Source organism: Jaculus jaculus, chromosome 10 (genome assembly GCF_020740685.1).
Source record: "Jaculus jaculus isolate mJacJac1 chromosome 10, mJacJac1.mat.Y.cur, whole genome shotgun sequence".
NCBI lineage: Eukaryota > Metazoa > Chordata > Mammalia > Rodentia > Dipodidae > Jaculus > Jaculus jaculus.
In genome coordinates this window covers 210,449-224,534 of record NC_059111.1, presented here as the reverse complement: position 1 = coordinate 224,534, position 14,086 = coordinate 210,449, and the positions used below count along the sequence as shown (strand labels likewise).

Below are 14,086 nucleotides of genomic sequence, written 5' to 3'. Positions count from 1 at the left end.
AATAACTTCTCTGAGTCCCTATCAGTTCTTCAGAAACATGTTTGCCTGGGAGTGTCTCTACCTTCAGGTTCTGCTTGCTATCCAGCTGCTTTGCCTACCACCACTACCTAAAGCACAGTCTGATTGTGGTCATTCCCTGCTCAAAAAATCTTTTTGGTGCCTCCATTGAACTTTTAAAATTCTTTGGAAGGGCTGCTTGTTTTTATTTTGCTGTTTGTTGGTTGGTTGCTTGGTTACTTTTTGTTGTTGTTTTTAAGGTAGGGACTCATTGTAGCTTAGGCTGACCTGGCATTCATTCTGTAGTCCCAAACTGGCCTCAAACTCATGGCAATCCTCATACCTCTGCCTTTCAGGTGCTGGGATTAAAGGCATATACTACCACATATACTACCACAGCTGGCCCATTTTGGTTTTTACAATCTACTTCAAATGTGGTATTCTGCCAAATTTAGACTGGCCCAGATAATCATGTCCATTGGATCCTGGGTGATAGGAAGCCAGTGTCCTATACAAAGGTAACCACTCTGAAGGTTAGAAGTAGTGCTCTTGATTCTCTGGTGACATTCCAAATTAAGTGGGCTTTCACCTCCCTGTAGGCACTAGATTCCTGTCCTCAGGGAAAGGGAAACATGGTCAGTCCTAGGCAGAGGATGAGAAGATCAAAGCCAGTTTCCTGGCAAGTAGCTTAAACTAGTAGAAAACCAGAGAGAAGAATTTCCAACCTCTGGGTCATGCAGCCTGACAAGAAAGGAGAGGATTAGAAATGATGCAGTGGCCCTGGGCTCATAGGAGTAGGTTTATTCTGGAGGCTAAGGGTGGGGATCCTCTGCTGTTTTATCTATTTCCTGGTTTCAGGCAGGTCTTGAAAAGAGAGTTTGCTTAACTGGTTGGTGGTCACTAAACTAGCCTTTTACTACAGATGTCAGATCCTACAAAAGCTCATTGTACTTCCTGGCTAATTGGAAATTTCATGACCAAAGGATGGAGTTTTGTTGTTTGGGTTGTAAATCTCTATCCTAGCCATTGAGCTTACCCAGCATGTGGAGATTTAGGAATAATAAGGGACTCTTTCCATTATCACTATCATAGGCTGTAGTTTGGAAACATTAAGTTTATGTGTGTGCTAACCAATCTATTCTTAGAAATCTTCCAGGCAAAGTACCTTCCATGGCTTCAAACTGGGTTAATTCTTGTTATTAATAGCTAAGATTTACTGAGTGCTTACTATGTGTCATGCACTATATACAAAGGGAAAAACTGCCTCATTCCCCAGTTGGTTTCTGGGAAATTAAATAGGATTTTAAGGTACATAGAGACTGAGAACTTAGGGGTGTGTGGACTCACAAGGGTGGGGATCAGCCAAAGAAGACTAGTACGTTCAAGAGAGGGGGCTGCAGCTCGGCCTCAGTGTCAGGCCTGCAGCTAGCTTGTCATTAACTCCACACTAGGCTGCAATTCAGTGGTGAGCAGGAGCATAGGGATCAATGTAAGGGATAGAACAGGCTCAACCCTCACGTGCCTCTGCTGGGTCTGGTGGCAGAAATGTTTTGTAAGACATCAAGGAGCTAGAGCAGGGCACTAACAGCCTCTTCCACTCAATCCTAGTCCCCTCCCACTTCCCCACTGCCAGGGTAAAGTGCCAAAAATTCCATCCCTGGGGCTAAACTCTGTAGATAGCTCTAATGAAGGGTTGCCTTCTGTTTACAAAGAGAAAGACTCTGGAAAGTTTTCCCATGAAAGGTGGGGAAAGCATGTCTATATGATTGAAGGGTAAGGAGAAAAGGGAAAATCTTCTGCCATCAAAGCATTATAGACGGTCCCTCTACAACATTAGACAGTATGGTTGTCTGTCGCCTCCCTTCGGAAGGAGCCAAAAATGATCACATCCCTGTTGAGGGAGCCAACTGTTGGAACATGTAGCCTGGAGCAGAAGGCAGATACAGCCAGAACCTGGGGGAGTTACTCCATGTCCAGAGTTGTCTATGTACAGCACAGGCAGTGGCCATCCAGTCAGTCAGCTCCTTATCTAGAGATATTCCACCAAATGTGTAACTTTTTGAAAAGAAATTCTTTGAAAATGTTTTTGAAAATTCATGTATCATTTAGAATGGAGTTGGAAATATAAATTTATCTCATCAAGAAAGAATAAAATATCACAAGAAATAGTAACTGTCCCTCACAATTTAGCATGTCTCATTGTCAGAGATCTTCATCTCCTACAAAGAACATAATTAACCAGAACTCTAGTTCTTTATTAATAACTCTATGTCAGAATAACTCCTGCCCCCAAACACATGCAGCTTATGGTCCACTTTTATTGACAGTGCAAGAAGGATGTTAGAATACATGGTGTGTGTGTGTGTGTGTGTGTGTGTGTGTGTGTGTGTGTGTGAGAGAGAGAGAGAGAGAGAGAGAGAGAGGGGTGGGAGGGTGTTTACTGTTGTACTACAGATCTCTTTGTTGTCACACTGAGGGTTGGCAAGGAAGCCTGGGAGATGGGAGAGCCTCTCATTAACAGTAGGACAGATGGCAAAAGCAGAGCACAGGAATCACCTATAATCACTACTAGAAGTTCAAGAGGTAGGGATGAGAGGAGAGAAAGTGACTAAGTCAGTTCAGAAAAAAAAAGCAGAGCACAGGACCAGGGCAGGGAGTGGCTATCATGGTCTAAGAGGACCTGTGTTTAGTAGGAAGCCAGCTTTTGGACAGGAGTAGTTCAGATCAGAGCTTCTCTTTCAAGGAAAGAATGGGGATGGAGAGTGACCAGGTAAATAGCAAAGGAGGCAAATAGGACATGAGGATACTTTTTTGTAGTGGGCCAAAGGGTGAGGACAAAATGGAGTGCAGCCAGTCTGAAAACGACTTTTGATGAGCCCAGCTACACAGGGGTGAGGACTCAGGTGCAAGACTCCAGGTTTGAGACGTGGAACTTGGTGTGACTTTAGAAAACCTGTGATCTGTAGCAGCTGTGGAACTCTAGTAATTGGCACTGGTGCATCAGGCTCTGAATTAGACTAAAAGGATGTGCAGTGAGTAATCAATACACTTTGTACAATAAGCAGAACTTTGGTGTTTGAATAAGAATTCCTCTCAAGATATTAGTGGTCTGAGAATGTGGCAGGATTGAGCATGCAGATAAGTCAGCCCTCGGGACCTGAGAAAGGCCAGGGAAGGTAAAGGATAAGGCCAGGTACAGAGGGAAAATAGTTCATTCATTCTGAAGTCTCTGCTTATCTGCTGTGTGGTGCAGTCATCAGCATGTTTGAATTTATTTAGATAGAGACATAACTATAAAAAAAAGAAAAATAACCTGTGAAAACAGGAATAGGACCATCACTCAACAAAAGTTAATTACAAAAGGAAATAAAACAACAACTTGTGCCAACCCAAGCAATGAATGCAAATGGGTATAGAGCATTTGAATATCACAGAATAAATTAAGATATGCCAAACATGTTTCCCCTTAAGTTTCTGTCCCTTTTTGGTCCCCCAAATTTCCCTCCACTACTGCTGGAGAGACGTAGAAGCAAAAGAGGAAGACATCAGAGATAGGGAGAAAAAATTAAGGGTTGAAAAGGGCAAGAGTAGAAAAATTTTCTGAGAATGGTCAGTGCCTAGAAAATACAGATGATAGAGAGGGAGCAAGAGTGCTGGAAGGGAAAGAGGTTCTGAACATTCTATATTATCCTTGAGAGCAAAAATCATCTTACATTCCTTCTTCCCCAACTCTAAATACTTGGCTTCAGGTCTTTTATCTACACCATAGATTAACAATGGATGATACTAATCTGACTGTGGCCAGGGTTGAGGATAAGCTGAGAAACAGGTCCCATTTCAGCCCTTAACCTCATGTTAGCTTCTTCTTTGCAGTGTACTCATTCCTAGATATTTCACTGATCAAAGTCAAAGCATAAAGGTCTTGAATGGCAAATTCACTGGAGGCTAGAAAATGAAAGACAGCTCAAGATCTAAGAAGCTTTTTATCCTTCTTTATCTCAACTCCAAATATTTGGTCTCTCTTCTCATTAAGATGAGGGCCAAAGACACCATGAAGAATAAAAGAAGAGAAGACATGCATAAGAGTTGTGCTATAGAACTGAACAGTTAAAGCTTGTGACCAGCTTATTTTACCCCCATACCTTTCACCCTATCTGTTTAGGAGCTTAGAGCTTTGACTATCATTAAAGATATTGGTATTTTCAAGCAGTTAAGAACACTTTCTTGCAAAGCCTGCCAGCATGGATTTCCCAGCATCCATGTAAAGTCAGATACAAAAAATGCCTCATCCATCTGGCAACAAAAGACCCTGAGGCAGGCAGTCAGACATGTGTGTGTGTGTGTTTGTGTGTGTGTGCGTGTGTGTGTGTGCCTGCATATACACACACATGCACTCATGCAAATAAATCAACATTTTAAAAGAGCAAACAAAAAGGTTTTTATCTATTAGTATATCGTATTCCTAAAATGTAAGTATCCCTTGGAGGAGGTTGCATTTAAAGAGTCAGTCTGAGGGGATGGTGTCAATTGGGTAGTTTCCATGAGGAGGGGTGACTGACACCCCTAAGGTCAAAATTTACCAACTTAATCAAAGTATTTTTGCCTGTCACATGGCTAATTTACATCAAAATACAGGAAAGAAGAATAAAGGGAGGCTTTTATCCAAGCGCTGCCTCTATTCCCATCATGTTTACCTCTGGATCTGAATTAGTACAACATGAAAACACCTGGATAAAGGCTAACATCACTTTAGATTTCTAACATATTTTCCTAAGTATAGAATTTTTCTCTTAATTCTCTTTTGGAAAGGAAGAAAGTAGCTGACAAGTCCCACATGTGTTCATACTCCAAATTGCACTGAAGTTTTCCTGGGAAAGGAGTGTATGTGTGTGTGCACATATGTTTAAATCTGCATTTGGGGCACATGCCTATAATTCCCACGAAAAGCCAAAGTTTGAGCATGCCTAGATGGTATAACCCCATCAAAGGGAGCCTGTGGCATCACTTTTCTTCACAGAGAGTACGCACAGATCTTTCCCCCTCCTCATGGTCAGTTTTCTCTTTGTGATCAGTAATTGCCTTCTCTTGGTACGCTGCGATCTATTACAAAAGCCAAACATTTAGAGGATGAGCTGAAATGACACAATTTGGTTATAATTTATGTTGGCCCCTGACATATATATTTTTTTTAATGATTTGGTCTCTAAGCAACTGATCTCTTAGCAACAAGAAGCACCTTTATAAAAGATGGCACACAAAGAGTGATTGCCAGAAAAGCCACCCGGTTCTTAAACAGCCGCGCATTATTAGCAAAACTCACCATCTACAAGAGTCCAAAAACTACAAGTGACCAGCAGAACCAGGTAACCATTCTATTTGCACATTTTCCTGGAAAAACTCATACAACTATTGAAGATAACAAAATTCTTTGAAATATGTTCATTTTTTGAAGTCTTAGTAGTTGGTCTTGGGTAACTTTTAATAAGACTGCATTATTTTAAATAACTGCTTATTAATTAAGAAAATAAGTTGGACATTAATTTTGAAAACAGTTCCCTCAAAATATTTCCTTGGCATGAAAAGGAAGATGGGACCAATCTATCCTTTGCAGAGTTTATTTCTGTAGATTTTCACTTAAAGAAACAAGAATCCTTGTTGTGAGACTATAGATGTATTGAATGTCTCACCCCAAGTGCTGTGTGTTGTTAGGGACATGAATTTATTTATTTTCTACTGTGTATTTAGACTGCCAAAATATTTAAAGAATGACAAAATGATTTTACTTAAAACTTCAGCCTTTATTCTAGTATTGATTTCAATAGCAAATGATTATCTTGTGTTGTAAGTATTCAACATCTAGCTTTTCTTTTCTCTCCTTCATAGAACAAAAGCAAATATTTTTTTTCATTGTTTAAAAATAAAAGATTCATTCCAAAACTAAAAATAGGAGAAATTACAACCATCTACACCTTGTAAACTCTTTCAGGTATAGAAAAGTTAAAAAACTGAAATTTCTTTCTAGAAAACTGCAGTAGGAGATGCAAAATAGTTATTTCATCTAGATTCTTTCAACTGAGGTTAATAATTATCAACCCACTTGGGGTACTCACTGGACATAAAATAGAAGATGAGGTGTTTTGAGGGTGAAGTAAAAAATTCTTCTTAACCAAGCTTAGAAGCCTTGTTATGTAGTGATGGCATGGGTAAGAAAACAGACTTTAAAGAATTTAGTTTCAGTAAAGACAAGTTGTGATGGTCATGCTACTTTTTTTTTCTTGTTCTTCTTTCTTTTGTTTTTTTTTTTAATAGGAATGGCTATGTCACTATTCTTTAAATTGAGGTATTTACTGACATCCTCTCAAAACCAACAAAAAGTGGGGATGATACTTTGTAAATATCAACTTTGGGGAGGGTATTCAAAATCCAGACAGTCTCAAGGCACCCATTATAGCACTTGATTTAAAATCCATTTATGAAGCGGGGTGTGGTGGCACACTCCTTTAATCCTAGTACTCAGAAGGCAGAGGTAGGAGGATTTCCGTGAGTTTGAGGCCACCCTGAGAATGCAGAGTGAATTCCAGGTCAGCCTGGGCTAGGGTGAGACCCTACCTCGAAAACCCAAAATAAAAAATCTATTTATGGATTGTATTTCTGTTATTGCTAGAAATTTCAGATAGAATTCTTCCTTGTGCTAGATTTTCAAAGAAATTAGTAATGCTGGTATTTTCAGTTGAATTGCAGAAACTTTTTATTTAAAGCAATGCACTATGAAAACACACAGAAGCATATAGTTTCATCCTTTAGAACTAAAGAGTCTTTGTACTTTTTACTGTGTTGTGTGATATATATATATCACATATATACATATACATATACATATACATATACATATACATATACATATACATATATATATATATATATATATATATATATATACATACATATATGGCAAGTACTGTGGCTTTAAAGTTAAGGAAATTCGATAACTATAATCATAAACTTTGGGTATATGTGCATGATATGTGCATGTGGGGGGTCAGAGAATAATTTCAGGTGTTAGTCCTTATCTTTTACCGTGTTTGAAACAAGATCTCTACTGTGTAAACTAAACTAGTTGGTCATCTCGGGATTCTCCTGTTTCTACCTCCCATCTGGGATTACAGAGGTTTGCTAATGTTCTGGCTTTAAGTAGGTATTTGGGATCTAAACTCCTGCCCTTATACTTCCTTGCCAACACTTTATCCACTGAGCCATCTCCCTAACTCTGCTTTCAGTTTTAAGTGCACTGTGTTCTTCTATATGTGAAGAGGAATTAAAATGAAAGAAAAGGGCTGAAAAGATGGCTTAGCGGTTAAGGCGCTTGCCTGTGAAACCTAAGGACCCAGGTTTGATTCTCCAGTACAGGTAAGCTAGATGTACAAAGTTCTGCATATGTCTGGAGTTAATTTGCAGTAGCTGGAGTCCCTGGTCACCCATTCTCTCTATATATCTGCTTCTTTCTCTTTCTCTCCAATAAATAATAATATTTTTAAAATGAAAGAAAAGGTATATTGCAAGTGGCAGCCAAATTTTTGTAGTTGCTCTTTAAGATTTCTCAAATTCAGTTATTATGTCATTTGAGGGTCATGTCTTCTAGGTTTTGTCTGTGCACAAGGACACAAAGAGGTCCAGGGTACTGCAGAGCTTATTATGTTGGTTGGTTTGATGAGCCATTTGATCAGAATGGACAAGCAAATGCAAGATTTGAGATATACCATGAAACACTCTGAATAGATTGGCCACAGACTGAGCCAATTCATTTTGTAATGTTAAGATTAGTCAACACACACACACACACACACACACACACACACACACACACACAAATGGTCTCAATAGAAATAAAAAAAGAAGTCAAAAGGAACCTCTCTAGCAGTGAGGTATTACCAAGAAAAAGGGCAGTTTTAATTTTATGAATGATGGTTTGTACCACTATTTTAGTGCCTAAAAATCCTACACAAAAGCATTAGATGGCTATTTTCATGTAAATTGTAGGCTAGATCTAAGTTTGAGGCAAGATGGGGAAGGCCATAGCTGGCAAGTCCACTGTCAAAATAGTCCTGCTGTGGAAAGTGCCATATTATATATTGGTTCATTTGCTGGAGCGTAATCAGCCTTTTGACCGAAGTGTCTTAACCATTCTAAATGAGCCAAGTAAAAGAGAGAACAGTGGAGGTAGCCACTGGACAAGACACTTGTATAGGCATTTTATGATGTCCAGTTTTGTTTACTCACAACAACTGTGCAGAAGTATTCATGTTCCTATTCTATGCACAGGTTAAATAAGCCAAGTTTAGCAGCTTGTCAAGATGTTCCCTAACTGAATGGCAAAGTGGAGCATTACAGGCTGACTTGCAAGCATGTGAGCTTCCACTGTGTTAATGGCACAAGTGACATCTAAATGCCATCAGAATAGTCCCTCTGGTCTTGATAAAGAAAAGGCTGTAGGAACTTGGCTAGATAGAGCTAGAATGTCAAGAATCTTTTCACAGAAGAGACTCCTTTGGAGGGACTCAAGTCCTATATGTTCAAAGGCTACCATGGACTATGGACTAGAGAGGTAGGTACTCTGGCTGTGGCAGCAGTGAACACGAGCGATGTTCCCAATCCTTTTGTGATGTACATTGCAAGTGACATGAGGTGGGGCTCATGAGGTACATTTTCTGATAGAGCAGCCTGAAACATGCCTTCTGGAGGCTATCCACTCTAGACCACGCCAGCCAGGGGCTGTTCAGGCAGAGAGGATTCCATGCTTAGATCCAGAATAGGCCAATGACATGCCAGCAAGGGAAGGTATGGAGCAGAAGGAAGACCTTGTGCTGGTGAATGTGGCAGTTGGGGATAAAATGGAAACAGAAGGTCTCACACTAGCGAGACTGCAGTGCTCTGCTCCCTTGAGCTTGCTTCCTCTTCAAATGTTCCTGGTTTTTCTTTATTATTTCTATTTCCTTATTTATGTCTTGTATTGCCTTCTTTATTTCATGAAATTGGTGTCCTGCATCTTCTTTGATTCCTTTGATTTGTTCTCTGTCTTCTTTGAACATATTTACAATCATTATTTTGAAATCTTTCTCAGGCATTTCCTCTAACTCGTTCTCACTGGAGATCATTTCTGATGCATTAATACTTTTAGGTGGATTTATATTGTCTTGATTTTTAGTGTTTCTTGTGTTATAATGTATATATTTTTGCATCTTGGATTAAGTTAATGCTTGGATTTTCTAGCTAGCTGGGTATTCTTAGCTGTATCAATTGATTTGATGTTATATATTTTCAGGGTAGGAGCTTAAGGTGTTAGATGTGGCTCTTAAGACTCTCAGAGTATCTACAAAGGTGTTTCTAGGGATTGAGTTTCCCTGCTATGGGAGTATTCAAGTAGGCTGAGTGGAATAAAATGCAGGTAGATTCTAAAAGTTAACTAAACACTGTACACATTCAATCAAAAACAGCCCCAATTATGTATGCAAGAGTAGTTTTTATAACAACCAGATCCTCTATCAACAAAGAGGTTGAGATTTCTGGTCTGTTGAGGGATCCAAGTCAGCTTGTGACCAAGTGAGACCCTTCCCTGGTGCAATCCCAGTTACCTTGGATGATTTTGGTCTCAGTCAAGTTGCTGCCTGGGTCGTCGGGCTGCTGTTCTGATATCTGGAGCTGGGCACTGGCTTTTCCTGTGGGTCAAACCGAGCCTGGCAACTGTGGCCCTGCAGATCAGCACCCCCGCTGCTGGAACTGCTGCTGCTAAAGCTGCCGCTGCTGGGTCTGTCGCCACTGCTGCTGAAGCTGCTGCTGCTGGGTCCACTGCTGCTACTGCCACTACTGGATCTGCTGCTGCTGGAGCCACTGTTACTGGTGCCGGAGCCGCTGATGTTGCTGCCGAACTCTGCTCCTGCTTGGGTCCCGCTGTTGGCTCAAATTGGCATGGCCGGGTCCTGGGACCCTGCTCTGTTAGCCAGAGCTGGGCTCAGGCGGTGGGGGAGGGGAGGGAGCCGCAGCTGCTCTGGATCTCTCGCTGTTCCACGTGTTCTTCTACCTTGTGGTCTGCTCCTCCGTTGCTCACTGCCACTCTCCCTTCACGTTTCCTGAGTTGTGAAGCCGGTGTGAGGGGAAGCTCCCGCACCTGGCTTTTCCTGCGGCTGGAGAGGAGTCTGGCTGCTTTCTGGTGCGCTGCTGCTGCCGCCGCCTGGTTGGTGGAGCTGCCGGGGCCACTTTTGCCGGCCTGTGCGGGCTCTGGATGCTCTGGATCTCTTCTACTTCTCTGCTGCTGCTTCAATTTCCTATACACCTCACTTTTTAGTAAAAGTGTGTATTTTGCTGAGTGTTTTTGGTCTTTTTCCCCCCTAGGCTGCTTTGGCATGGTACCTACGCCACCATCTTAACTGGAAGTCATTCTTCAAATGTTCCTGACACAGGAAAGAGATCAGTCTTAAAGGGGTTTACTTAACACTTTTTCCAAACAGCCTCTGGGTAGCAGAAGGCTGCTGAGGAAGTAGAGGTTGGGGCATGTGACTAGCCTGGAATACAACCTTTGATGTGTTCTTATTTCCTTTGGTCTACTTCAATCAGTTCAATGACCTGGTGGATCTTACCAAAAGCCAGTTGGTTCATATACATGTGGACTTGTCTTTGACTAGAAACCCTGTAGTTCTTCCCTATACCTGAGAAAGACAATGGCACTTATAGGCAGGTGTTTATTCTAAGGGGTGCTATCAATTCAGAAGGGTTGGAGGTTTAAATTAGTGGGATCATTAACAATACAGGTGCAAAATTTCACCTTTGACATTGACTCCATCTCAAGAGGAGAAACAAACACTTCTTAAAGGCATAAAGACAACTTCTTCCCTTTTCAGATTCCTCCCTGCTAAGCTAAACCTATGGATAATTCTTCCAATTACATGCCAGACAGCTGATAGGCAATTAGGAACTCTGAGAAGAACATCTACTTTCCATTTTTAAAAGATTTATTATTATTTTTATTTATTTGAGAGAAGAAGAAGAAGAGGAGGAGGAGGAAGGAGAAGAAGAAGAAGAAAGAGAGAGAGATAATGGGTGTACCAGGGCCTTCAGCCACAGCAAATCATCTCCAGATTCATGTGTCACCTTGTACATCTTGTTTACATGGGTCCTAGGGAATTGAACCTGGTTCTTTAGGCTTTGCAGGCAAGTGCATTAGTTGCTAAGCCATCTTCCAGCCCCTGTTTTACAATTCTGAATAAAAATTTATAATCCGTGTATGCATTCAAGAAATTGTCATGCCTCTCAGTTTGCTAGGGTTCCTGTCTCAACTCATGCTCTTTGTGTTCCCGCCTGGTGTGTGGTGCTGCTAGACCTACGCTGCATATGTGCTGACACCCTGTAAACCTAGCACACACCACATGCCGCACTCCACTCCTTTATAGTGCATGCCAAGCCTCTTCACCTGACAGCCGTGGGCAAAGAAGAGCACAACAGAGCTCACTTCAGGTCTTAAAGTGCATCATTATTGTTCTGGAAGCTGATGGGGAGGTGCTCTTAAGTTGGACTTCTCATTTTAGAGATCAAGAGCTGGGCTGATATTCTCCTGAAGATGGAGCCCAGGCATCTTGACTCCCAGTCCAGTGCTCTTTCCTTTGTATCATAATTTTATTTCTTATGAAAAAGGTGTCAGAACATACTGTAAGCCCAATTTTATAGACAGGAAAAATTGAGAGCATAATTAAGTTCAGGACCATGACTATTCAAACCTATGTGAAAATTATAAAAATCATGAAGGTAATTTAAAATATCTCCAGAATTAACTGTTTTTATTCTTCTTACTGAATACAAGTATGGAGTTTGATGCTAAAATTAATGCACTGGAGTGCCTAATAGCTACTTAGCCTGGAGATCACATACTTTCTCCTTTGCATGAAAAGTGAGGAAGAAAAGGAGAGTGATCCTTACCATTATGAAGCCTGGTGTCCAAATTAGATTATTCATTTATATAATCCTCTAAAAAGAAATCAGTGTATCTCTACACATTTAAATATTACAGTAGCACACCATATCCCAAATAGCAAAGGGCACCAGTGAGCAGTATGCTATGGACTGTCCTCATGTTGGAACAATTTTCTTTCCTGAAGATAATTACAATTCCTTCACCTGGGTCTGGTACTAGTCTAGAAGAAGGTTCAGCAAAAGCTCCTGCTACAGGGCTGGAGAGATGGCTTAGCGTTTAAGCGCTTGCCTGTGAAGCCTAAGGACCCCAGTTCGAGGCTTAGTTCCCCACGTCCCACGTTAGCCAGATGCACAAGGGGGCGCACAAGGGGGCGCACGCGTCTGGAGTTCGTTTGCAGAGGCTGGAAGCCCTGGCGCGCCCATTCTCTCTCTCCCTCTATCTGTCTTTCTCTCTGTGTCTGTCACTCTCAAATAAATAAATGAAAAATTAAAAAAAAAAAAAAAAGCTCCTGCTGCAAAGGAGTAACCATGGCATCTACAATTCCTTTTTCTTTTCAAGGTAAGTTCTCACTCTAGCTCAGCCTGACCTGGAATTTACTATCTAATCTCAGGGTGACTTTGAACTAATGGCAATCCTCCTACCTCTGCCTCACAAATGCTGGGGTTAAAGGCATGCACCACCATTCCTGGTGGAATCTACAATTCTGACAACCATTCCCAAAACTTAAGCTATGAGGTCATTTGTATTGAATTCTTATTTTTTTTTTTTGTATTGAATTCTTAGTCAAGTTCTGTGCTGGTACCTTTGCATAGATTTAATATTGATAACTTGGAAGAATGGTATTCTGAGCACCATCTTCTAGGTGAGAAAGCTCAGATTCTTCAGTACTCGAACTTGCTAAGGAGGGGCAACACCATAAAGTACCACTAGTTTGATGAACATATCTTCATTGTACTGAAATGGTGTCCCTGTACTGAAATGATGTCTCTGGTAATGGGCTACAAGCTGGAGATATAAAGTTAAATAAGACATAGTCCTTGTCTTGAAGAATCTCCTATCAGTTTAATAGAAAATAAAGTATATATTTAGTAAGTCCTAAGAGATGTACTTTAGATTACCTATCTCTGAAAGTTTGAAAGGGTTAGAGAAAAAGTACTAAGCTAAGAAAATGTGGAGCTAGCATTTAGGATGGGGGGAGAAGTTAAATATTGAAAGAAAGGTGGCACTTAGGGCATGTAGAATAAAATGGGCAAAAGTTTGGGGGAGAGCTAGGTATGTGCCATCCCAGCATGGAAGACAGAGACAGGAGGATTTCTTGAGGATTTCTTCCAGGAGCAAGTTTGAGGTCAGCCTGTTCTACATAGAGAGTTCTGGGCACATAGCAAAACCCTGTCTCAAACAAAAGCAAAAACAAAAATAATCGTGGAGGGAAAAGTGGCTAGATTGCATATACAAAGTAGGTTTCTTGCTTTGGCTGAAAAATTCCACTTGAAGGGATGATATAAGTAATGAGCTTAATATTAGGCTAACTTTTCCTGGTGGTAACAGGTGAACAAACTGCTACTTATTCCAGATAGAGCATCAGTGACACCCCAGAGAAATAATTTCACCCAAATCTAGCTTGGTAAATCATTGAGTTTATTGGATTTAGGAATGTGGGTAAAGGTTACTTATAGCAATGTAAATGACACCAAATAGCCATGTGGCCAAAAACTCTCACCCCAGCTGAATGGTGACTTTCCCATAGTTGGATAGATGGGAGGTCCTCCTTCCTTCTTCAGTCAACCTTCCTCCTTCCATATATAGTACATCCCCAGACAACATGCAATGGGGCCAAAATCACATACAGCTGGGAGGTGAACACAGGAAGAAGTGGATGGAGCCTCACATGAGGGTATGGTGACTCTCCCTACCCTCCTTTCTATAAGGGACCACCAACAACAGGCTGCATCTTGAAGGTCTCTTGTGGGTGATCACAGCTGCTGCCTCAGATGGTAATTAATGCCTGTAAAGCTCATAGGACAGTGTTCATAACACTTTGGCAACCAATGTAAGACCCCCAAACAGACAAAGCAGTTTGAATTTAGTGAATGGAAAAGAAAGGGACACAGTACAACTTCACCATTCCAG

At 41.0% G+C, this 14,086-nt stretch overlaps 1 protein-coding gene across 1 annotated transcript in view; it reads left to right on the top strand.

Annotated features, from left to right (window-relative positions):
- Positions 1–5,258: 5,258 nt before the first annotated feature.
- LOC101611787 (aromatase) overlaps positions 5,259–14,086 on the top strand; it is a 56,026-nt gene continuing 47,198 nt past the window's right edge. The window contains exon 1 of the mRNA XM_004662469.2: positions 5,259–5,360. The gene's annotated coding sequence lies outside the window, so the exon portion shown is untranslated. The remainder of the gene's footprint in view (positions 5,361–14,086) is intronic.